General features: G+C 44.1%; 1 pseudogene; it reads left to right on the top strand.

Moving 5' to 3' along the window:
• Positions 1-23,874, top strand: part of LOC132837120 (histone H2B-like) — a 346,828-nt pseudogene that overhangs the window by 265,342 nt on the left and 57,612 nt on the right.

Genomic DNA, 23,874 nt, shown 5'->3' with positions numbered 1-23,874 from the left:
TAAGGCAACATCACAACATTTCTATAATAACCATATCATCTGCAGTAGAGAGAGGGAAAAAATAGATTAAAATGCACCAGCACAAGCTCCAAGCTTTAAGTACTGGCACCAATGTGGCTGTCTTTGACATCGGTGGGTCGAGTGCAGGACTCAAGGTGGCAGCATTGGCATTGCCTTTCAAAAGCAGGGAACATCTGCAGTCGATGGAGAAGACAGCATCTGTGGTTGGTGACAGATAACTGCAGCAATGTGTTAGGCCTGAATCCATACTCCAGGTAGATCACCAGGAACAGCAGTTGCTTCAACGGCAGTGTGATCGACGCAGCATGGGCTCTCCTGGAATAGTCTGTGTCGGCAAAACATGGCAAAGATGAGGAGACCAAGCCCTTGTAGCAAGTGTAGTCCCAAGGTGGCTAAACACTTTCGAAAGACTGCAATATTTGAGTTTTTGCTTTATTTCTTCATTTTTCTACTTAATACAAAGAATTACTGTAACATTTAACTTTTAACTTTGTTCTTTTGTTTTACCCTGCTATTATGATTCTGTACCTAGGTACTTATACCTAAGATGGAACCTTGTGAAGTGATATTATACACATTTCACTGTATTTCAGTACTTGAGTAGACATGACAATAAAATCTAAATATGAGAAAGGGCGATTTTAAACCAGATTTGGATGTCCCTTGCACACCTGCTGTTTAAAGTAAGTATGCAGATAGAGTCATAAAGTTGTATGGCACAGAAACAGACCCGCTGACCAAATATCCTAAACTGATCTCATCCTATTTTCTGGCATTTGGCCCAATTCCCCTAAATTCTTTCTATTCATGCACCCATCCAGAAGCCTTTGAAATAAGATAATTGTAACCACATCCAAGACTTCCTCTTGCATCTCATTCCAAACAGTCACCACACTCTGCATGAAAAAGTAGTCTTTTCGGTGGAATTTAAATTTTTCCCCTTTCACCTTTAACTCTTGCCCTCTAGTTTCAGACTCCCTACCCAAGGAGAAAGACTTTGACTCTTAACCCTATCCATGACACTCATGATTTTATACACTCCGATGAAGGTCACCTTGGTGCTAAAGAATACATGGAAAGGAAGTAAATAGAGGGACGTTTATCCTGTGAGTTGTGTTGGCGCAGGTGTGGTAAATGACTTCTTTACCACCCTGTCAATGTACAACTCCACTTTCAAGGAAGTATGCACCTAAATCCCGAGGTCTCTTTGTTCAGGAATACTCCCCAGAATCCTACCATTGCCTGTATAAGTCCTGCCCAGGTGCAGATGCGTGTGACAGTAAAGAAATTGCACATTGACCTTCCTAGTGAGAGGATTAGATTACAGGAGCAGGGATGCCTTGCTGGAGTTGTACAGAGTACAGTGCGTTGCTGAAGCCACAGTTGGAAGATTCAGTACAATCTTGGTCTCCTTATCTGAGGAAGGATGTTCTTGCTCTAGAGACCATGCAGTGAAGGTTTACCAGATTGATTCCTGAAATGGCAGGACTGACGTACGAAGGAGTTCAGATTATATTTGCTGGAGTTTAAATGAAGGAGAAGTTGCTGTGGAGTGGGAGGAATCTCAGAGATCTACAAATATTCAAACAGGACTTTGACAGGTTGGAGCTTAAAAATGTGTTGCTGGAAAAGCGCAGCAGGTCAGGCAGCATCAAAGGAACAGGAGAATCGATGTTTCGGGCATAAGTCCTTCTTCAGGTTTGACAGGTTGGAAGCAGGAAAGATGTTCCAAAAAATCCACAGGATTCCAGAAACAGGAATTAAAGTTTAAGGATAAGGGATATTATTTTTAGAACTGAGGAGCCATTTCTTCGAGCCTGTGAGATTCACTGACACAGAAAGGAGCTGAGGCCAAACCATTGTATTTTCAGGAAGGGGGTAGATATACTCTTGAGCCTGAAAGGACTGAGGGATGCAGTGGTGACGGGGCAGCGGGGTGCAGAATTGGGTTATTGCACTCAATGATCAGCCACAATCCTATTGAATGCTGAAGCTGTCTCGAGCGGTTAAAATGGCCTACTCCAACCCTTACCTTCTGTGTTGCTGATTTTTCTTTGTAATTGTAACGCAGGTATTAACACCAGCGATTTTCTACAGCAAAAATGTCTCAGTGTTTCCAAATAAATTTCACACATCCTCGAACACAATCCTCATGCACTCTTGAGGGCAATTTTGAAAAAAAATACAATATTCCTCCTGGAGGAGAGGAGAGTGTTGATTGCTTACCAAGTGGATTATGCCTTGCAGAGGTGTTGCAATAGAGAATGCAGCCAATAATGCTGAGTAACTTCACATGGCGGATATTCTTTCAGTTTACACAATATTAATTGGTCAGGGTATTGTTCTGTTCTTCCCTCAGGGGTTGTGAGTCGATGTAACTCCTTGCCAGAGACAGCGGTTGTGTGCGTGTGTTTGTGTGTGAAAGGGGGGGAGGCAGAGATCATGCGTATATTGAAGATAGAGACAGATTCTTGATTATTTGGGGAAATCAGGGGAAAGGGCAGGAAAGTGGACGTCAGGAATGTCAGCTCAGCCATGATCCTACCTTGTTTCCATTTCCTGTGGGTTTATGAACTACCAAATTAGTCCCACCCATTTTGTTCCTTTGTGAAAGACACATTGTGTGACCAATGTGTCTTCCACAAAGGGTACCAGGGCCTGGGTAGTGCACAAAAAATTGTTTGATTGTTGTACGCATATGAATACTACATTGTGGCAAGCTATGTCAGAAATTCTGAGTTCGCAATGGACTAACTGTATTCATGTATTTACTGGTGTTTGAATACATTGGAAACTGTCAGTGACAGTGACTGAGTAATCTCATCTTGTTTAATCGTCTCCCCTCCACAGTCAGCCAGTAGCCGCTTTCATCCAATCAAGTCTTCTTAGTGACATTACCCTCCTCAGTCACTTTCTCCCGCATGGCCCCAACTTCCCAGGCTTGCAATCAGCACGAGGAATAATGCAGCCCCTTCACTTGTTCAGACTATCAGAGATGCAGATTTTATAGGCCATTGCTCCGTGCATCTGAGGAGTGTGGGATTGACGGAGGGTCAGTGATGAGGAAGTGGTGTTCTGTCAGAGGGTCAGAGCTGAGGGAGTGCCGCACTGTCGGAGGGTCAGGACTGAGGGAGTGCCGCAACAGCCTAAGGTCAATACTGAGGCAGTGCCTCACTGTCACAGGGTCAGTGCTGAGGAGGTGCTGTACCGTCGGAGGGTCAGTGCTCAGGGAGTGCCGCACTAGAGGGTCAGTATTGAGGGAGTGCCGCGCCGTCATAATGTCAGTACTGAGAGGGTGCCTCACTGTCGGAGGGCCAGTGCTGAGGGAGCACCGCACTGTCTGAGGGTCAGTGCTGAGGGAGTGCCACACTGGAGGATCAGAACTGAGGGAGTGATGCACCATTGGAGGGTCAGTGTTGAGAGAGTGCAGCTCAGATATAGGGTCAATACTGAGGGACTGCTGCACTGTCAGAGATTTTGTACTGAGGCATTGCTGCACTCTGGGAGCTGACATCTTTTATGTGATGTCATGCAGCAGTGTGCATGGCCATTATTTTCATGTTGGTATAATTAATTACTTGAATACTGCTGTCAGGTTAAGTTTCTCCAGAAATGGATGAATGTTTCATTTCCTGAGGAACTTGCTGATGAAAACACTATTTTGAAATAAAACCGGCTTAATTGAGGAGGGGCTGTTTTCTGAGATATCACCTTGAAAGGTACAGCAGTGCTGGTGGAATTGAAGCCAATTTCAACATTAGGATTTGAACAGGTCCATCAGTGACAATCACCGAGAGTCACTCATCACTTACTGAGGAACCTCATCTTGTCCATTCATGTCCCCCTCCACCCCACCGCCTCCCCCAATCAACCAACAGCCATCTTCACCCGATCGAGCATTCTTAGTGACATTACCCTCCTCCATCTCTTTCTCCAGCACAGCAGCAAATTCTCAGCCCTAGAATCTAGACTTGGTATAATGCAATCCCTTCACTTCCTCAAACCCTCAGCGATGCAGATTATACAGGACATTGCTCTGCATGACTCCAGTTCCATGACACTTAATTGCCCTCAGAAAGGGCAACTGAGGATAGACAGCAAACACTGCTATTCAGCACTGTGCGAGTGTCACATCATCGGAGAGTCAGGGCTGAGGCAGTGCCAAACTGTCATGGGGTCAGTGATGAGGGAATGCCGCACTGTTGGCGGGTCAGTGCTGAGGGAGCACCGCATCATCAGAGGGTCAGCGCTAAATGAGCATCACACCATCAGAGGATGAATAAAAGAAAAGGAGAAAGTGTTACTGGGCTGTGGACTCTATTATGAATGTTCCAAATGCTTAGCCAGTCTTCAGCAGTGCCTCACTGACTGGAGGATTGATACAGCCAGTCAAACTGTTCACAGCTTGTTTGATGCTGGAAAGACCAAAGGTCGCAGCAGATCAGATAATCATGAGGCAGCAATGACTGCTCAAGGATAGAACGTCAGTGCCAAAAGGTTGATAGGTTCCTGGCAGGTCATTGGATATTCAATGTAGCTTTTCAATGCAAGGTTTACACACTGTTATCTGATTGGGTGTTTGAGAATAAAACAAATTTTCATTGCACAGGTTTGGCTTTTTGAATATCCACCTGAATCTGCATGGTTTCCCATTATTACAATGAGGGTCTGTCTGCCCTCTTGTGGATGCAGAAAATCCCACCATCATTATCTGGGCAAGAGTGGGTGGAGTCGGAGAGTTTTCCCAGGGTCCTGTAACAAGGACCTTTCCTCAGCCGTCACTGCGATACACACACATCCAATCCACAGCACTGTCACCTTCCTATATATGGGAGAATGCTGTGGCGAAGTGTAAAATGCTTTGGGACATTGCAGAATTTCCGATACCCACACAGTAAAAGTTTTGACCAGGGGACGAAGTTTTTCCGTTATGGGAGCCTGACTCCAAAGGAATGTAAACTGCCCCCTGTTGGATGGATGCTCAGTTTGAGACTGTTCAGAGATGGGTTCATTGACAAAATGTTCAGTTCAAAGGCACTTAGGGAGAGTATGAAGAAGAGTCACTGGACCTAAACCATAAACACTGTTTCGCTCTCCACAGGTGCTGTCAAAACTGCTGAACTACTACATCAGTTTGCGGCTTTGCTTGGTTCAGACAGCATCCACATTCTTTGTTTTGTTTTCTCGAAGAAGAGCATCTTGCTGTCTGGACTGGCCCAGGCAAAACCTGTACTCGCCCCGGCTGGAGGCTCAGCCTGCATGAGTTCAAGGGGAATGTGGAACTGTATAAATCAGGTGGATTTTAACGTGAGTGTTCTTACGTCTTGACATAATATATAAGAACACATCAGAGAATAAGGCACACATCGGGTCAGCGATCACTCATTCATTTGCAGAACATTTGTAAAACACAAATACCATAGAGACATTAACTGTATTTACCCAGAAACATAATGGTTTCGGGGGAAATACAGGTGGCTCTTAAAAGAGCCTTTGGGTTGTGGGTGTGTGTTTGTTTCAGTTCAATGCAGACCTTCACTTGGAGCTGGTGTACTTGGCCGACACGGCGTGTTTGGCCATCTCCCCGGGCAGCAGCAGCCGCACGGCGGTCTGGATCTCCCGAGGGGTGATGGGGCTGCGCTTGTTGTAATGGGCCAGGGGGAATGCTTCCCCGCGATGCGCTCAAAATATCGTTGACGAATGAGTTCATGATGCTCATGGCCATGGAGGAGATGCAGGTGTCGGGGTGAACGTGCTTCATCACTTTGTAGATGTGGATGGACTAACTTTATTTCCTGGACTTTTTCCTCCTCTTGCCGCCCTTTACACAGCTTTCTTAGCGCCCTTCTTGGAGGGTTGCTGCGCTTCCTTTTCCTCTCCATCGTCCCGCTCAATTTCAAAAACACAATAAGTGAATGTGGGCTCGGAGCTCGCTTTTGATACAGTGAAGGCGTCACAATGCTAACGAAGGATGGGGGTGGGGGGGTGGGGGGGGGGGGGGGGGGTGGGGAGGGAAGCCTGATTCCTGATTGGGTAGTTTGCAGGAATGTTAACCTCACTATGAATGATTAGTTAGGAACTCAATGTGAATCTTCAGAGTTAAAACTCACATCACCAGATTATAGTCCAACAGATTTATTTGGAAGCACTGGCTTTCATAGTGCTGCTTCTTCATCAGGTGGTTGTGAAGCAGGACCATAAAACATAGAATTTATAGCAAAAGGTTACAGTATCATGCAGCTGAAATATATTAAACGAACTTAGATTAAGTGTTTCATCTTTTAAAAGGGCTTTTCTAGTTTTGGTCACTTAATCCCCAGAATTCCTCTCAAGTCATGGTCACATTCTCAAGATAACTTCAGGTGTTCGAAGAAAATATGTCATCTCTGCTCAGGCAATGCTTTAAAGGTGTGAGGTTAAAGTCTGTCTGTGTCCCAATCTGGAGTCAGACTGGTTCCATTTGTAAAGTGGGATTTACAAGAATCTTACATGGATTAACCGTAGGTTATGCATCTTTTTGAACAAAATAAAATTCTGCAAATACAGATTCACCACATAAACTTATATGTGTGTGCTTGCAAGAGAGAGAGAGAGAGACAGTGAGAAAGAGTGTGTGCGTGTGTAAGCTTGGTAAAGTAGTATGTAAGTGTGATGGGGTATAACCCTGTGAGAGGGTGCATGCATGGGTGAGTGTGGGAGATGTATGTGTGTGCATATAAGATTGAGTTTGTAAATGAGAGAGGGTCTGTGTTAGCGTGAGAGTATGTAGGAATGTGAGAGTGTGGGGGGATGCATGTGTGCATGGGGGGGGGGAGTGGTGAGGGGTCTGTGTGTGTGTGTGTGACAGAATGTATAGTGCATTGGGGTCACCTGTAGTGTGACATGAACCCAAGGTCCCGGTTGAGGCCATCCCCGAAATTGGCTATCAGCCTGTTCTCGGCCATATATTCTGGACAGCTGAAGTGTTCCCTGACTGGAAGAGAACACCCTTGCCTGGTGATTGTTGTATGGTGTCCATTCATCCATTGTCATAGTGTCTGCTCAGTCTTGCCAATGTAACAAGCCTCAGGGCATCCTTGCCTGCAGCGTATGAGATAGACAATGTTGGCCGAGTCACAGTTGGGGAACACTTCAGTCCTACCTTATTCTTTGCTTTGTTCCTGCCTGCCCTGGCTGTTTGGCTTGCTCCTTTTCCCATCTATACCAGTCTCACATTAATCTGTTTCCTCACTATTTCCCTGGGTCCCCCACCTTACTAGTTTAAACCTTCCAAGCAGCTCTAACATTAGTCCTGCCATTATATTAGTCCTTTTCCAATTCAGGTGAAATCTGTCCCTTCTTGTACAGGTCACTTCTATCCCACGAGAGAATCCAAAGATCCTAAAACGTGAACCCATCATCTTTGTACCAGCTCCTCAAATCACACATTCATCTGTTCTATCCTCCAATTACTACACTCACTAGCTCAGAGCACCAGAACCTATCCAGATATTAGTACCTTCGAGGACTTCCTTCTTAAATTCCTGCCTAACTTTCTGTATTTTCCCTTCAGAATCTCATCCTCTTTCCTTTCTATGTTGTTAGTTCCTATGTGTACAATGACTTCCTGCTGGCCCCTCTTCTGAGAGTATTCTGCACCCTCCTTGAAATATCCTTTATCCTGGCGCCATTGGAGGCAATACACCATTCTGATTTTTCACTGCTGGCTCTGCGTAGAGAGCCCACTATCACAATTGATCGCTTAGAACCTGACATACCCCTCATTACAATAGTGCCAATCTTGCTCTAATGTGGTGCGAATATGGCAGTGTAGTTATCTATCTGTACCAGTCCATTTCTGTTATGTGAATATGAGTGTACCAATCATTGAGAGTGATAGTGTTGTTTTAAAAGGAGTATTTTGTCATGTCCACAATAGGTAACATACAACACAATAAAGAAGGAATTGGAATAACTTAACTCTATTGGAATACTTAACAGAGTAATGGATACAGTAACTCTTCCTAATTAACTGTTCCAATACAGTAATATCCCATAAACATCCTTGGCGACAGACAAATTCAATAAAATATGACTCACATACGACTCCAGTAGCAAAAATAGAATCTGTAGCTTCTGACTGTAGCTGAGAGGGGAAAACTAGCTTTCCCATCTTCAGGATGCCAGCAGTTTTGCTGAAAGCCAAAACTAAAAATGTTATTCTGTGAGAGCTTGACCACACCAATTCAGGCTGCTTTTGTTGTTCCAACTTTAAAAAGAGTCTCAAACTGTTTACTCTAGTAGCTCTGGTAGACTCCTCCACACTCCTGCAATAAAACCTCTCTTCAACAAGAAAGAAAGGATAAAATGAACATCTTAAAGCCACAATATCATCAAAAATTCCACCCCTCTTAAAAAGAACCAATTAATATACAGGGATGACCTAATTTTTAAAATTCTTTAGCCTAATACTAATTAGGACACCATACATATACATTTGATTGACTAAGCATACAAACACTCACCACAACTGTCCACCTTTTCCTGTTATGAAACACTTCCATCTTTTCTCATCAAAGTTGCAACAATACCTTGGCAATTAGTTTCTGTCATCCTGCCATGTATGTAATTTGCAAATTGAATGACTGTGATAATAAGCTTTATCTAAAGAGTTTGTAATTGTTGTTCTTAAATTTCTCCAAAAAACAATAAACACAAGGTGTCCTTCTCAAACATGAAGTATTTTTGTTGATGAGTCTTAAGGTTACCGTCAAAATACCCAACAGGCCTCAAATTGTTTGCTCTAGTGGCTCGGATTCTCTGCCTTAAATTTGCTCATCAAGAACAAAAGGACAAAATAAACCTCCTAAATCCACAGTCTCATCACACAGTCTCCATCTCTCACTTCCTGCATTGAGAATATGAAAAATCATTTATCAACCTGTACCTGCCCATTCTTGTCACATGAACATGTAAATGTTGTCATTAATGTCTCTCTTTCAGTTATTGCAATTCAAGCGTGTGACTGTTGTTATACTCTCTCGGTTTCTGCTGTGTGAATGTGAGTTTAGTTATCAATCTGTATCTGTCAATTTCTGCTAGGTGTAAAAGAGAGACTGTCAATATATGGCTGTCAGATTTTTTTCTGTGAATCGTTATCAAATTGTAACTGTCAGTTCACGTTCTGTGACATGGAGTGTTATCAACTAGTTCCTGACAGTTTCTGCATTGTGAATATGGGAGTGCACTTATTAATCTTTCTCGGAGAGTTACCATAGTATAAAAGCTTGAGTGGATTTATCAATCTGTCCGCGCCAGTTTCCAATATATGAATGTAATTTTAGTCATCATAACGTACCTTTCAGTTTTTCTTTATCTCTGCAAATGAGCGTGTAACCTTCAGTCTCTACCTGACAGTAGTTGAGTTTGATTATTGATCTGAAATATCCATTTCCGATTGGATGAACATTTGAGTACAATTATTTATCTGTGTCTGATACTTTCTGATATCTGAATAGGGAAGTGCAGTTGTCAACCCGTTCCTGTTGCTATGTGCAATGAAAATAAGAGAGTGTGTGTCACTTTCTGTCATGTGAACATCTGAGTGCCTGCTAGGTAGAGGAAGGGTGTGTGCGTGCGCGTGTTTGTAACTAACTGCCCTGTCAATCGCATGTCATCATCAATGTTGTTGTGCTTGTTTCTGCAAAGTGAACAAGTGAACAAAGGTATCAAAGCTGAAAACGTGTTGCTGGTTAAAGCACAGCAGGTTAGGCAGCATCCAAGGAACAGGAAATTCGACGTTTCGGGCCAGAGCCCTTCATCAGGTTCTGGCCCGAAACGTCGAATATCCTGTTCCTTGGATGCTGCCTAACCTGCTGTGCTTTAACCAGCAACACATTTTCAGCTCTGATCGCCAGCATCTGCAGACCTCACTTTTTAAACAAAGGTATCAATGCAAGCTTGTCAGTTTCTATCTGGCAAAGGGATGTAACTCTCCAGCAGCCACTCATATTCTCTGTGAGGGTGTGATTCATAGATAGTCATAGAGTCATAGTCATAGAGATGTACAGCATGGTCCAACCTGTCAATGCCGACCAGATATCCCAACCCAATCTAGTCCCACCTGCCAGCACCCAGCCCATATCCCTCCAAACTCTTCCTTTTCATATACCCATCCAAATGCCTCTTAAATGTTGCAATTGTACCAGCCTCCACCACATCCTCTGGCAGCACATTCCATACACGTACCACCCTCTGCATGAAAAAGTTGCCCCTTTCGTCTCTTTTATATCTTTTCCCTCTCACCCTAAACCTACGCCCTCTAGTTCTGGACTCCCCGACCCCAGGGAAAAGACTTTGTCTATTTATCCTATCCATGCCCGTCATAATTTTGTAAACCTCTATAAGTTCACCCCTCAGTCTCCGGTGCTCCAGGGAAAACAGCCCCAGCCTGTTCAGCCTCTCCCTGTAGCTCAGATCCTCCAACCCTGGCAACATCCTTGTAAATCTTTTCTGAACCCTTTCTAGTTTCACAACATCTTTCCGATAGGAAGGCGAGCAGAATTTCATGCAATATTCCAACAGTGGCCTGACCAATGTCCTGTACAGCCACAAAATGACTTCACAACTACGGTACTCAATACTCTGACCAATAAAGGAAATCATACCAAACACTTTCTTCACTATCCTATCTACCTGCGACTCCACTTTCAAGGAGCTATGAACCTGCACTTCAAGGTCTCTTCGTTCAGCAACACTCCCCAGGACCTTACCATTAAGTGCATAAGTCCTGCTAAGATTTGCTTTCCCAAAATGCAGCACCTCACATTTATCTGAATTAAACTCCATCTGCCACTTCTCAGCCCATTGGCCCATCTGGTCCAGATCTGCTGTAATCTGAGGTAACCCTCTTCGCTGTCCACTACACTTCCAATTTTGGTGTCACCTGCAAACTTACTAACCGTACCTCTTATGCTCGCATCCAAATAATTTATGTAAATAACAAAAAGCAGAGGGCCCAGCACCGATCCTTGTGGCACTCCACTGGTCACAGGCCTCCAGTCTGAAAAGCAACCCTCCATCACCACCCTCTGTCTTCTATCTTTGAGCCAGTTCTGTATCCAAATGGCTAGTTCTTCCTGTATTCCATGAGATCTAACCTTGCTGATCAGTCTCCCATGGGGAACCTTGTCCAACGCCTTACTGAAGATCACATATAGATCACATCAACTGCTCTGCCCTCATCAATCTTCTTTGTTACTTCTTCAAAAAACTCAATCAAGTTTGTGAAACATGATTTCCCATGCACAAAGCCATGTTGACTATCCTAAATCAGTCCTGTCTTTCCAAATACATGTACATCCTGTCCCTCAGGATTCCCTCCAACAACTTGCCCACCACCGAGGTCAGGCTCACCGGTCTATAATTCCCTGGCTTGTCTTTACCACCCTTCTTAAACAGTGGCACCACGTTTGCCAACCTCCAGTCTTCTGGCACCTCACCTGGGACTATCGATGATACAAATATCTCAGCAAGAGGCCCAACAATCACTTTTCTAGCTTCCCACAGAGTTCTCGGTTACACCTGATCAGGACCCGGGGATTTATCCACTTTTAACCATTTCAAGACATCCAGCACTTCCTCCTCTGTAAACTGGACATTTTGCAAGATGTCACCATCTATTTCCCTACAGTCTGTATCTTCCATATCCTTTTCCACAGTATATACTGATGCAAAATATTCATTTAGTATCACCCCATTTTTCTGTGGCTCCACACAAAGGCTGCCTTGCTGATCTTTGAGGGGCCCTATTCTGTCCCTAGTTACCCTTTTGTCCTTAATATTTTTGTAAAAAGTCCTTTGGATTCTCCTTAATTTATTTGCCAAAGCTATCTCATGTCCCTGTTTTGCCCTCCTGATTTCCCTCTTTAGTACACCCCTACTTTCTTTTTACTGTTCTAAGAATTCACTCGATCTATTCTGTCTATACCTGACATTTGCTTCCTTCTTTTTCTTAACCAAACCCTCAATTTCTTTAGTCATTCAGCATTCCCTATACTTACCAGCCTTCCCTTTCACCTGACCGGAATATACTTTCTCTGGATTCTTGTTATCTCATTTCTGAAGGCTTCCCATTTACCTGCAAACATCTGCCTCCAATCAGCTTTCAAAAGTTCTTGCCTAATACCGTCAAAATTGGCCTTTCTCCAATACTTCAACTTTGAGATCTGGTCTATCCTTTTCCATCACTATTTTAAAACTAATAGAATTATGGTCGCTGGTCCCAAAGTGCTCCCCCATTGGCACCTCAGTCAACTGCCCTGCCTTATTTCCCAAGAGTAGGTCAAGTTTTGCACCTTCTCTAGTAGGTACATCCACATACTGAATCAGAAAATTGTCTTGTATGCACTTAAGAAATTCCTCTCCATCTAAACCTTTAACACTATGGCAGTCACAGTCGATGTTTGGAAAGTTAAAATCCCTGACCATAACTACCCTATAATTCTTACAGATAGCGGAGATCTCCTTACAAGTTTGTTCTCAATTTCCCTCTGACTATTGGGGGGTCTATAAGGTGATCATCACTTTCTTATTTCTCAGTTCTACCCAAATAACTTCACTGGATGTATTTCCAGGAATATCCTCCCTCAGCACAGCGTAATGCTATCCCTCATCAAAAATGCCACACCCCTACTCTCTTGTCTCCCCTTCTATCCTTCCTGTAGCATATATACCCTGGAACATTAAGCTGCCAGTCCTGCCCATCCCTGAGCCATGTTTCCATAATTGCTATGATATCCCAGTCCCATGTTCCTAACCATGCCTTGAGTTCATCTGCCTTCCCTGTTGGGCCCCTTGCATTGAAATAATAGCAGTTTAATTTATTAGTCCTACCTTGTCCCTGCCTGCCCTGACTGTTTGACTCACTTCTGTTCTCAGCTGTACCCGTCTCAGATCGATCTCTTTCCTCACTATCTCCCTGGGTCCCACACCCACCCCGCCCCCCTCCCCCCACCTTACTAGTTTAAATCCTACCAAGCAGTTCTAGCAAATTTCCCAGCCAGTATATTAGTCCCCTTCCAATTTAGGTGCAAACCATCTTTATTGTATAGGTCACTTCTACCCCAAAAGAGACTCCAATGATCCAAAACTGTGAATCCTTCTCCCATACACCAGCTCCTCAGCCATGCATTAATCTGCTCCAACCTCCTATTCTTACCCTCACTAGCTCATAGCACTGGGAGTAATCCAGATATTACTACTCTTGAGGACTCCTTTTTAAATTTCTGCCTCTCTGTATTCTCCCTTCAGAGTCTCAACCTTTTCCCTTCCAATGTCATTGGTTCCAATGTGGACAATGACCTCCTGCTGGCCCCTCTCCCTTGTGAAAACATTCTGCACCCTCTCTGGGACATCCTTGATCCTGGCACCAGAGAAACAACGCACCATTCTGCTTTTTCTCTGCTGGGCACAGAAACGTCTGTCTGTACCTCAGACTACACAGTCTCCTAGCGCAATTGATCTCTTGGAAGCTGACATACCCCTCGTTGCATTAGAGCCAGTCTCAATACCAGAAACTTGGCAGTTCGTGCTATGTTCCCTGAGAATCCATCACCCACTACATTTTCCAAAAGAGCATACCTGTTTGAAATGTGTATATGCAAAAAAAGACTCCCGCCCTAGGTGCCGACCTCCCTTACCCTTCCTGGAGTTAACCCAACAATGTGACTGTATCTGAGACTTTCCCCCCTTCCTTTCACTGCCGTCCATCACATACTGTTGCTGTTGCAAATTCCTCATCGCTTCTATCTGTCTCTCCAACCGATCCACTCAATCTGATAAGATTCGCATCCAGCAGCATTTATGGTAGATATAATCTGCAGTCACCCTTAAACTCTCTTTGAACTCCCAAATCTGACAAGAAGTACATATCACTGCAAAGGCCATTTTTTCTCCTTCACAATCTACAGATCCAGAAAATATTTGTTATGTGACACTTGTTATGAGGGTGATTTGAGACAGATTTGATTCAGTTCTTGAGTGTATATTTTGGATAAGAGTTCAGAATTTACAGTTTCAAAATTGTGCAAATGTCAATGAACAGTGAATGATGACATTTGTTCAAACTGGACATGTGCACTGTCAACTGTGAGAAATAAAACAAACTGATATTTTCTCAGTTGTTTGAAACTCTCTCAAACTGAGCTTAACATATAGCTGACCCAATCCGCTCTGACAATGGAAATGATATTCTTCACTCTGACAGTTGTAACATACCTGCTGTCTGTTAGAAGCAGCTGGTCACACTTGGCTTCTTACTGAGGGAATATTACATTGTCTTGGTTCTTCAAGTATTTGCCTGTAAATCACCAAAAGCCAAAAGTTTGACAATCTTTAACTGATCAACGCAACATTCTGTTAATAATCATTAGGATTTTTTTTTAAAGCTAAGAATTCAAACAGAACGACATGTCTGATTCTATTTTCGCTCCAGGTCTGGTGATTTTTTTCTTTTTGTTAATTCAATACCAATTGACTGAGGTCCAGAAACTAACCGATAACTGTACAGCTCCATGAATGGGACTATCCAATGCAAGTGGGTCTGTGAATATGAGTTTAGGTATTGAACTATTCATATCAATTCCTACATTGTGAATAAAAGCTACACTCTCACATTCTGTCCTTCTAAGCCTTGCTTAAATTACTTAGGTATTCAAATAGCAGTGACTCACAGCGACAAATTGATATAGAACTGTAGATCCATTGAAATGACATTGCACATGAGAGGGCCATTTGGCCTATCTTGTCTATTCCAACCCACATGGCCATTCTAAGGGCAGCACGGTGGTTAGCACTGCTGCCTCATAGCGCCAGAGACCTGGGTTCAATTCCCGACTCAGGCGACTGACTGTGTGGAGTTTGCACGTTCTCCCCGTGTCTGCGTGGGTTTCCTCCGGGTGCTCTGGTTTCCTCCCACAGTCCAAAGATGTGCGGGTCAGGTGAATTGGCTATGCTAAATTGCCTGTAGTGTTAGGTAAGGGGTAAATGTAGAGGTATGGGTGGGTTGTGCTTCGGCGGGTCGGTGTGGACTTTTTAACACAAAACAGTTTCCACACTGTAAGTAATCTAATCTAATCCTCATCTTTCTGCATCAGCCCATAACCCTGCAGCTGAGAGCACTGTCCATTTCTGCAATCTGAATGTATTTCTCAATTTGTTCCTGTCCGTCTCTGTTTTGTGGATATGTAAATGTAGCTAGAATTTGCACCTGTCAGTCTCTTCTTGTAAATGTCAAAATACAGTTATAAATATGTATTTGTCAGTCTCTACAATGTCAATGTGTGAATTTATTGAGCAACCTATCCCTGTCAGTTTCTGCTCTGTTAATTTGATAGTGTCAATAATAACCTGTCCCTGTGAGGTTGTAGTTTGTTAATAAGTGAATGCATTTATGAACATATACCTGTCAATTTCTGTCAATGTGCATGTGAGAGTGCTGTTATCGATCTGTCTGTCAGATTCTGCTATGTGAATGTGACTGTCATTTTCAGTCTCTACCTGTCAATTCTGTCATGTGAACAAGAGATTGTCAATCAGTATTGCTGTCAGATGCTGCAATGAGAATGTGTGACTGTAGTTATCAATCTGTCCATGTCACTTTCTGCCATGTGTATACATGTGTGTAGGTATGAATCTGCACCTATCAGTTTCTGCTCTGTGTCTATTGCGGTCAGACGTTGCAATGTGGCCTGACCAGAGCCTTATACAGCCTCCGCAGTATATCCCTGCTCTTGTATTCTTAACCTCTCGAAATGAATGCTAACATTACATTTGCCTTCCTAACTGCCAACTGAACCTGCCTGTTAACCTGAAGAGAATCCTGAACTCGGACTCCCAAGTCCCTTCGTGCTTCAGATTTCCGAAACCTTTCCTCATTTAGGAAACAATCTCCGCCTCTATTCTTCTAATCCCATTGCATACCCTCCCACACTGTCACCCATCTGCCAACCGAACCTTAATAGGATCCTGAACTCGGACTCACCCCCGAGGACCTTGTTTGTGCTTCAGGCCTGGCAGCATCTGTCCAGAGACAGACAGAGAGAAAGCGGGGTCAACGTTTCGAGTCCGGGACAGCCGTCCTTCGGGAGAGTGGCCTTTGGTCTTGATGTGCCGCCGCACAATTTCTTGCTCACTCCCACCTCTCTGTCTGTGTGTGTATTTGTGATTATGATTGAGTTTGGCGAGTCCCGGAGCCGGCCCTGTTGTTTCTCTCTCCTGAAAGGGTTGTCCCTTTAAAGAGTCTTTCCCCTGAAGCAGCTGCTAACGGTCACTTGGGGCACGAGGCGGCCGTTAACCGCCATCTCGCGCGGGGCCTGAGGGGGCGGGGCCTGAAGCTCAAATGGCGCCGGGGCCACGCGGGAAGGAAAAGCGCCGAGGGAGAGCGGACTGTGTCAACATGTCCCGTTCCCGAGGGTCAGGATGGTGGTTATTGGGGGGGTGGAGGGGGACAGGAGAGATTCCCCCTCCCAGTGAGGCACTTGTACAGACCGCGAGGTCTCTCTCCGTCTCTATACATCTATCTCTCTCTAACAGTTTGATTGTCCGTGACTTGTTTTAACTCTATGTCGGTTAATCTCGATGACTCTTGTGATCTTGTGTCTCTCTATATGCCTATGTCTCTCTCTCTCTCTGTTTCTCCTGCCTCGCTGACCTTCTGTCACTCTCTCTGACTGTATGGTGGGAGTCCTGTTTGTTACTGAACACAACAACTCCTGCCTCAGAAAAGTGCCTAACAGTTTGGTTTAGTCCTAGAGCTGAATGCCCATCTGGAAACGAGGTAGTGGAAGAGACAGCACCCTGCTTAACCGCTCAAAGTTTGTGCGAAGATTTTTATAAACTAATGTAGTTTATAAAATACCATGCAAGGACTGCACAAAACACTATATAGGACAAACAGGAAGACAGCTAACAATCCGCATACATGAACACCAACTAGCCACGAAACGACACGACCAGCTATCCCTAGTAGCCACACACGCAGACAACAAGCAACATGAATTCGACTGGGAAAACACTACTATCATAGGGCAAGCCAGACAGAAAACAGCCAGGGAATTCCTAGAGGCATGGCATTCATCCACAAATTCCATCAACAGACACATCGACCTGGACCCCATATACCAACCACTACAGCGGACAGCTGAAACTGACACCCAGAAGCGGCAAGGACAGACCACTATAAATACCGGAAGAAACATCAAAGAAGCGCTTCGCAGGAGGCTCCACAGCCTTGTACATAGTAGTACTTCCTAACATCTCTCCTGAACAGTCTGACCCAAATTCTCCGGCTATGCCCTCCCTAGTCTAGGATCCCTGACCAGTGGAAACACTTTCAATTTCTATACCCTGTCTTTTCCTGTTAATATCTTTGATTAGATCATCCATGAACCCGGTAAATTCTAGACAGAACAGGCTTAATTTGTGTAATATCTCCTCATAACTCAACCCTTGAGCCCAGGTATCATTCTTGTAAACTTACACTGTACTCCCTCCCAGCCCAATCTATCCTTCCTCAGGTGTGGTGCCCAGATCTGCTCCAAGTGGGGTCTAACCAGGGTTTTGTATAACTGCAGCATCCCTTCTGCATCCCTGTACTCCAGTTCTCTCAATATAAAGGCCAGCATTCCATTAGCTTTCTTCAAGCAATGAATGTCATAAATAAAAAGAAACACAGAAATTGTTGAAGAAATTCAGCAGGAACAATAGTGTTTGCCCCCTGGGGACTGACTGTTTACTGTTGAAGACAACTTTCCATCTGTTCTTTTAATCCTTTAGTTTTGAGCTGTGCTGGATCGTGTACTATTCAGTAAAGAACACAGGGACACACAATGGCAACTATTCATTTTGTTTACAAACTTTGAGATTCTCAAACAAGAGAACATACTCTGAGAATTATTATTAATGGTGGAAAATCAAAGGCTTTCCATATATCTGTGTGCGATGGGTATGATTCAGCTTGGAATTTGTAGGGTAAACCCTGGGATCCTTCTGAGATCTATCTGAGGAAGACAGAACAATATTGATTCTTCATGAGTTTATTCCTTAGAGGGATATACATGATCAGAATCTTCACTGATTGAGGCATTCCAACTATCTCAGTTTCAAGTCAGCAGTGGGATGGAATGTTCCCCACTTGCCTGGATGGACAACACACCAGAAGCTTGACAACATCGAGGGACAAAGCAGCCCCGCTTGATTGGAACCACATCCACATGCATCCACTCCCTCTACTACCCATGCTCAGTAGCAGCAGTGTGTACCATCTACAAGATGCACTGTAGAAATACACCAAAGATCCTCAGGCAGCACCTTCAAAACCCACAACCACTTCCATCTAGATGGACAAGTGCAGCAGATACATGGGAACACCCACCCTCTACAAGTGTTCTGACTTGGAAATATAACATTGTTCCTTCAGTGTCATTGGGTCAAAATCCTGGAATTCTGTCCCTCAGGGCATTGCGTGTCTGTCTACAGCACCTGGACTGCAGCAGTTCAAGAAAGCAGCTCATCCCTGCCTTCCCAAGGCGGCAACTAGGGATGAGTTGGGCAATAAACACTGGGCCCTGCAGGTGGTGCCCATGTGCCATGAGTGAATAATAGTTTAAAAAATTGTAATTTACCTCAAAGCCTCTATATTCCTATGTCACCCTGTTCAGGAGGGTGGGCACAAACTTTGCAGTGAATGTTGATGCAAAATCCCCATTCGATGTTATTGAGTCACCTGTTTCGTGAACTGCTTTGAAAAGGTCGATATGCAGTGAGCTTAGGTTTATATTCCTGCTGGGTTGCGGGTGTGACCTTAATTATCATTGTGTATTTAATTTTGAGGCATTATTTGCTGTTGTTTTAACATTCTGATCTCTAACCTTTCGGTTCACCTTGCTTATTGTTTCTCGATTGTAAATGACTCCGAAATGGATAGGAGTTTGGTGTACTCAGTTTCCACCATCTTAAAAATAAGAAATGCTGGCAAAGGATGCATTTTATATACACACACATTCATAACACTTCTGGTTCAGTGAAAGTGGAGATTTTCTCTAGTTTATCTTAACTTCCTAAAGCCCAGCCACTTTTAAACATGGCTAGTGAGAAAGGCCAATTTTGACGGTATTAGGCAAGAACTTTCAAAAGCTGACTGGGTGCAGATGTTTGCAGGTAAAGGGAGAGCTGGAAAATGGGAAGCCTTCAGAAATGAGATAACTAGAGTCCAGAGAAAGTATATACCTGTTGGGGGGGCGGGGGGGGAAGGAAAGGCTGGTAGGTATAGGAATGCTGGATGACTAAAGAAATTGATGTTTTAGTTCAGGAAAAGAAGGAAGCATATGTCAGGTATAGACAGGATAGATCGAGTGAATCCTTAGGAGAGTATCAAGGCAGTCGGAGTATTCTTAAGAGGGAAATCAGGAGGGTAAAAAGGGGGCATGAGATAACCTTGGATTCTCCTTAACTCTATTTGCCAAAGGGTTTTTACAAATATATTAAGGACAAAAGGGTAACTAGGGAGAGAATAGGGCCCCTCAATGATCAGGAAAGTAGCCTTTGTGTGGAGCTGCAGAAAATGAGGGAGATACTAAATGAGTATTTTGCATTAGTATTTACAATGGAAAAGGACATGGATGGCATTGAATGTAGGGAAATAGATGGTGACATCTTTCCATATTACAGAGGAGAAAGTGCTGAATGTCGTGAAATGCATAAAAGTGGATAGATCCCCAAGATTGATCAGGTGTACCCTAGAACACTGTGCGAAGCTACAGAAGTGATTGCTGGACCCCTTGCTGAGATACTTGATCATTGAGAGTCACCGGTGTAGTGCCAGAAGACTGCAGGTTGGCTAAGGTGATGCCACTGTTTAAGAAAGATGGTAAGGACAAGCCAGGTAATTATGGACCAGTGAGCCTAACGTCGGTGATGGGCAAGTTGTTGGAGGAAATCCTGAGGGACAGGATGTACATGTATTTGGAAAGGCAAGGACTGATTAGGGATAGTCAACATGGCTTTGTGCATGGGAAATCATGTCTCATAAACTTGATTGAGTTTTTTTGAAGAAGTAGCAAAGAGGATTGATGAGGGCAGATTGATGTGATCTATATGGACTTCAGTATAGCATTCGACAAGGTTCCCCATGGGACAATGGTTAGCAAGGTTAGATCTCATGGAATACAGGGAGAACTAGCCATTTGGATACAGAACTGGCTCAAAGGTAGAAGACAGAGGGTGGCGATGGAGGGTTTTTTTTCAGACTGGAAGCCTGTGACCAGCGGAGTGCTACAAGGATCAGTGCTAGGTCCACTATTTTTCATCATCTATATAAATGATTTCGATGTGAGCATTAGAGGTATAGTTAGTAAGTTTGCAGATGATACCAAAGCTGAAGGTGTAGTGGATAGCGAAGAAGGTTGCCTCAGATTAGAACGGGACTTTGATCAGATGGGCCAATGGGCGGATAAATGTGAGGTGTTGAATTTTAGGAAATCAAATCACTTGACGGTAAGGTTCTCGGGACTGTTGCTGAACAAAGAGACCTTGGAGTGCAGGTTCATAGCTCCTTGAAAGTGGAGTCGCAGGTAGATAGGTCAGTGAAGAAAGCATTTGGTATGTTGTCCTTTATGGGTCAGAGTATTGAGTACAGGAGTTGGGATGTCATGTTGTGGCTGTACAGGACACTGGTTCAGCCACTTTTGGAATATTGCGTGCAATTCTGTTATCCTTCCTATCGGAAAGATGTTGCGAAACTTGAAAGGCTTCAGAAAAGATTTTTCAAAGATGTTGCCCGGGTTGGAAGATTTGAGCTATAGGAAGAGGCCGGGACTCTTTTCTCTGGAGCATCTGAGGCTGAGGGGTGGCCTTATAGACGTTTATAAAATCATGAGGGGGCATGGATCGGATAAACAGACAAAGTCTTTTGCCTTGGGTGGAGGTGTCCAGAACTAGAGGGCATAGGATAAGGGTGAGAGGGGAAAGGTATAAAAGAGACCCAAGGAGCAACTTTTTCACGCAGAGCATGGCACGTGTATGTAATGAGTTGCCAGAGGAAGTGGTGGAGGCTAGTACAATTGCAACATTTCAAATGCATCTGGATGGACTTATGAAGAAGAAGGGTTTGGAGGGACATGGGCCAGGTGCTGGCAGTTGGGACTAGATCGGGTTGGGATATCTGGTCGGCATGGATCAGTTGGACCAAAGGGTATGTTTCCATGCTGTACATCTCTTTGACTTTATTGTTTCCCTTCTCACATGGAGCGATGATCTATGCAAGCTTTTTGAATCTTTCGACATCATTTGAATTTATTAATAATGGATGGTGTTTTCAATCATCTAAATCATAGACATGTTCCACCTATGTCAATAAAATTAATAACAGGGAACTGTGTATTGGAAGAGGGAAAGTTACACTGATGGCTAATTGCTCTATCTTTCATCTTGTTTTGAAGGGATACCTAAATTTTAGGTCCCAAAACATCATTCTGTTGATTGCCCCAGTACAACAGTTTAATGTCTGAGAGTGGCCCCTTCTGGCCTTGGTCTTTGGGGGAATGAGCCATTCGCTCTGGGTCTAGCATCATTCACACGAGGGGCATTGCTATTTCATTGTCCTGAGTGTTTCTTTGATGATGCAAAGATAGGTGGAAGGACAGGTAGAGTTGGAGAAGCAGGGCGGCTGCAGAAGGATTTGGATAAGCTAGAAGAGTGGGCAATGAAATGGCAGACGGAATACAATGTGGGAAAGTGGGAAATTATGTATAGTAGTAGAAAGAAAAGAGGCATAGACTGTTTTCTAAGTGGAGAAAGGTTTTGGAAATTTGAAACACAAAGGGACTTGGGAGTCTGAGTTCAGGATTCTCCTCAGGTTAACAGGCAGGTTCAGTTGCCTGTTAGGAAGGCAAATGTAATGTCAGCATTCATTTTGAGCGGTGTAGAATACAAGAGCAGGGATGTACTGCTGAGGCTGTATAAGGCTCTGATCAGCCCAGGTTTGGATCATTGTGAGCAGTTTTGGCCCCCATCTAAGGAAGGATGTGCTGAACTTGGAGGGAGTCCAAAGGGGGTTTACAAGAAAAGTCCCAAGGATGAAGAACTTGTCATATGTGCAGAGGTTGAGGTCTCCGAGTCTGGACTCGTTGGTATTTAGAAGAATGAGGGAGAATCTGATTGAAACTTGGAGAATACTGAGAGGCCGGGATAGAGTGGACATAGAGAAGATGTTTCCATGAATAGGAGAAACTAGGACCTGAAATCACTGCCTCAGAGTAAAGAGAACTCCCTTTAGAACTGAGATGAGGAGGAATTTCTTCAGCCAGACAGTGGGGAATCTATGGAACTCATTACCGCAGTGGGCTGCCAATGTCTCGTTAAGAGAGAGATAGTTAGGTTCTTGATCAGTAGGAGGATTGACTGTTATCGAGAAAAGGCAGGAGAATTGGGTTAAGAAGCGCATCAGCCATGATGGAATGGCAGAGCAGACTTGATGGTCTGAATGGCTGCTAGATCTTATGGTCTTTGTACGAAGCGACTAATACACTGTGATGCATCGCACAGTTTAGGCCCTCAGATTCAGAGCTTTCTGAGCACGTGCTATGAGCCACCCACACTAAATGGGGTTTAGGGAACTGGACGAATAACACAACATACAGGTTAGGAGCCCTTGGGAACCTGCTTCCCCCATTCTGTACGGCTGTGGCTGATCTCATCCCAGCCTCAACTCCAATTTCCTGAGCCTGCTCCCTTTATCCCCTCACTGATTAACAGTCTATCTGGTCCCCTCCTTCAATTTATTCAGTGTCCCAACATGCCCACATACGGCAGGGGGTGTTGGGGGAAGGGGTGCAGGGTGGAGGGGTGAATTCCCAGAGATTCCCACTCCCTCTCCCATGGAGGGAAGCCATTGCGCAGCATCACTGTTTTCAATCTGTCACACCCCCTTCTCCTGAAACAACGACCCTCTCGATCTAGATTGTCCCGCATGAGGAAACATCCTCTCTCTGTCTCCTTTGTCAACCCATCCCCTTTAGCGTTGGAGTTAGATGGTATCTTGGATGTAGAATACTAATCTCAAAGTGAGTTAGGCATAATTTCCAAGAGGTCGACAGCCCAGAAAAAGGCCCATTGGCCCATCGAATCTGTGCCGGTCAGAAAAACCACCTCACTATTCCCTAATCCCATTTCCCCAGCACTTGGCCCCATATCCTTGGCGTCACGAATGCACATTTAAATCCTCCTTCAAAATGATGAGAGTTTCTGCCTCGCTCACCCTTACAGGCAGTGAGTTCCAGATTCCTCACCCCATTCTCCTGCCTTTTCCTCACATCCCCTCAAAACCTCCTGACTGTTACCTTCAATCTTTGTCCCATGCCCCACCTCCGTCAAGGGGGGAAATTTTCTTCCTGCCTACTCTATCTTCACCCCTCATCGTTTTATACATCCCGCTCTTTCAATTTACTCTGCTATAAGGACAAAAACCCCAGTTTGTCCAACTTCTCTCAATCATTGAAACTCTCCAGCCCACAAGGCAATATGCAAGTAAATCTCCACGTGCATCCTCTCCCAGTTCATTTAGATATGTACCTTTGGTAAAATGTCTTTTCTTTTATTTACAGTTTACTGTAATGGTGCAGCAGGAAGGAAACACGTAAGGTATTTTGCAGTGAAAAAGACATTAGTTGATTTTTAATCAGTGAAGTTATGTTTTTAGCGTAAAGTCACCATTGTCTCATTAGAGAAAGGGAGAGAGAGGTGTGGGGAAGAAAAAGAGAGAAAAAGCAACAATTGTTTTATGGTTTAACCGGAGGGTCACCACATCTAAGGCACAGG

Source organism: Hemiscyllium ocellatum, chromosome 49 (assembly GCF_020745735.1).
Source record: "Hemiscyllium ocellatum isolate sHemOce1 chromosome 49, sHemOce1.pat.X.cur, whole genome shotgun sequence".
In the NCBI taxonomy this organism is placed as follows: Eukaryota; Metazoa; Chordata; class Chondrichthyes; order Orectolobiformes; family Hemiscylliidae; genus Hemiscyllium; species Hemiscyllium ocellatum.
Note: the sequence above shows the minus strand (reverse complement) of the source record. Positions and strands in the feature narration are given on the sequence as shown.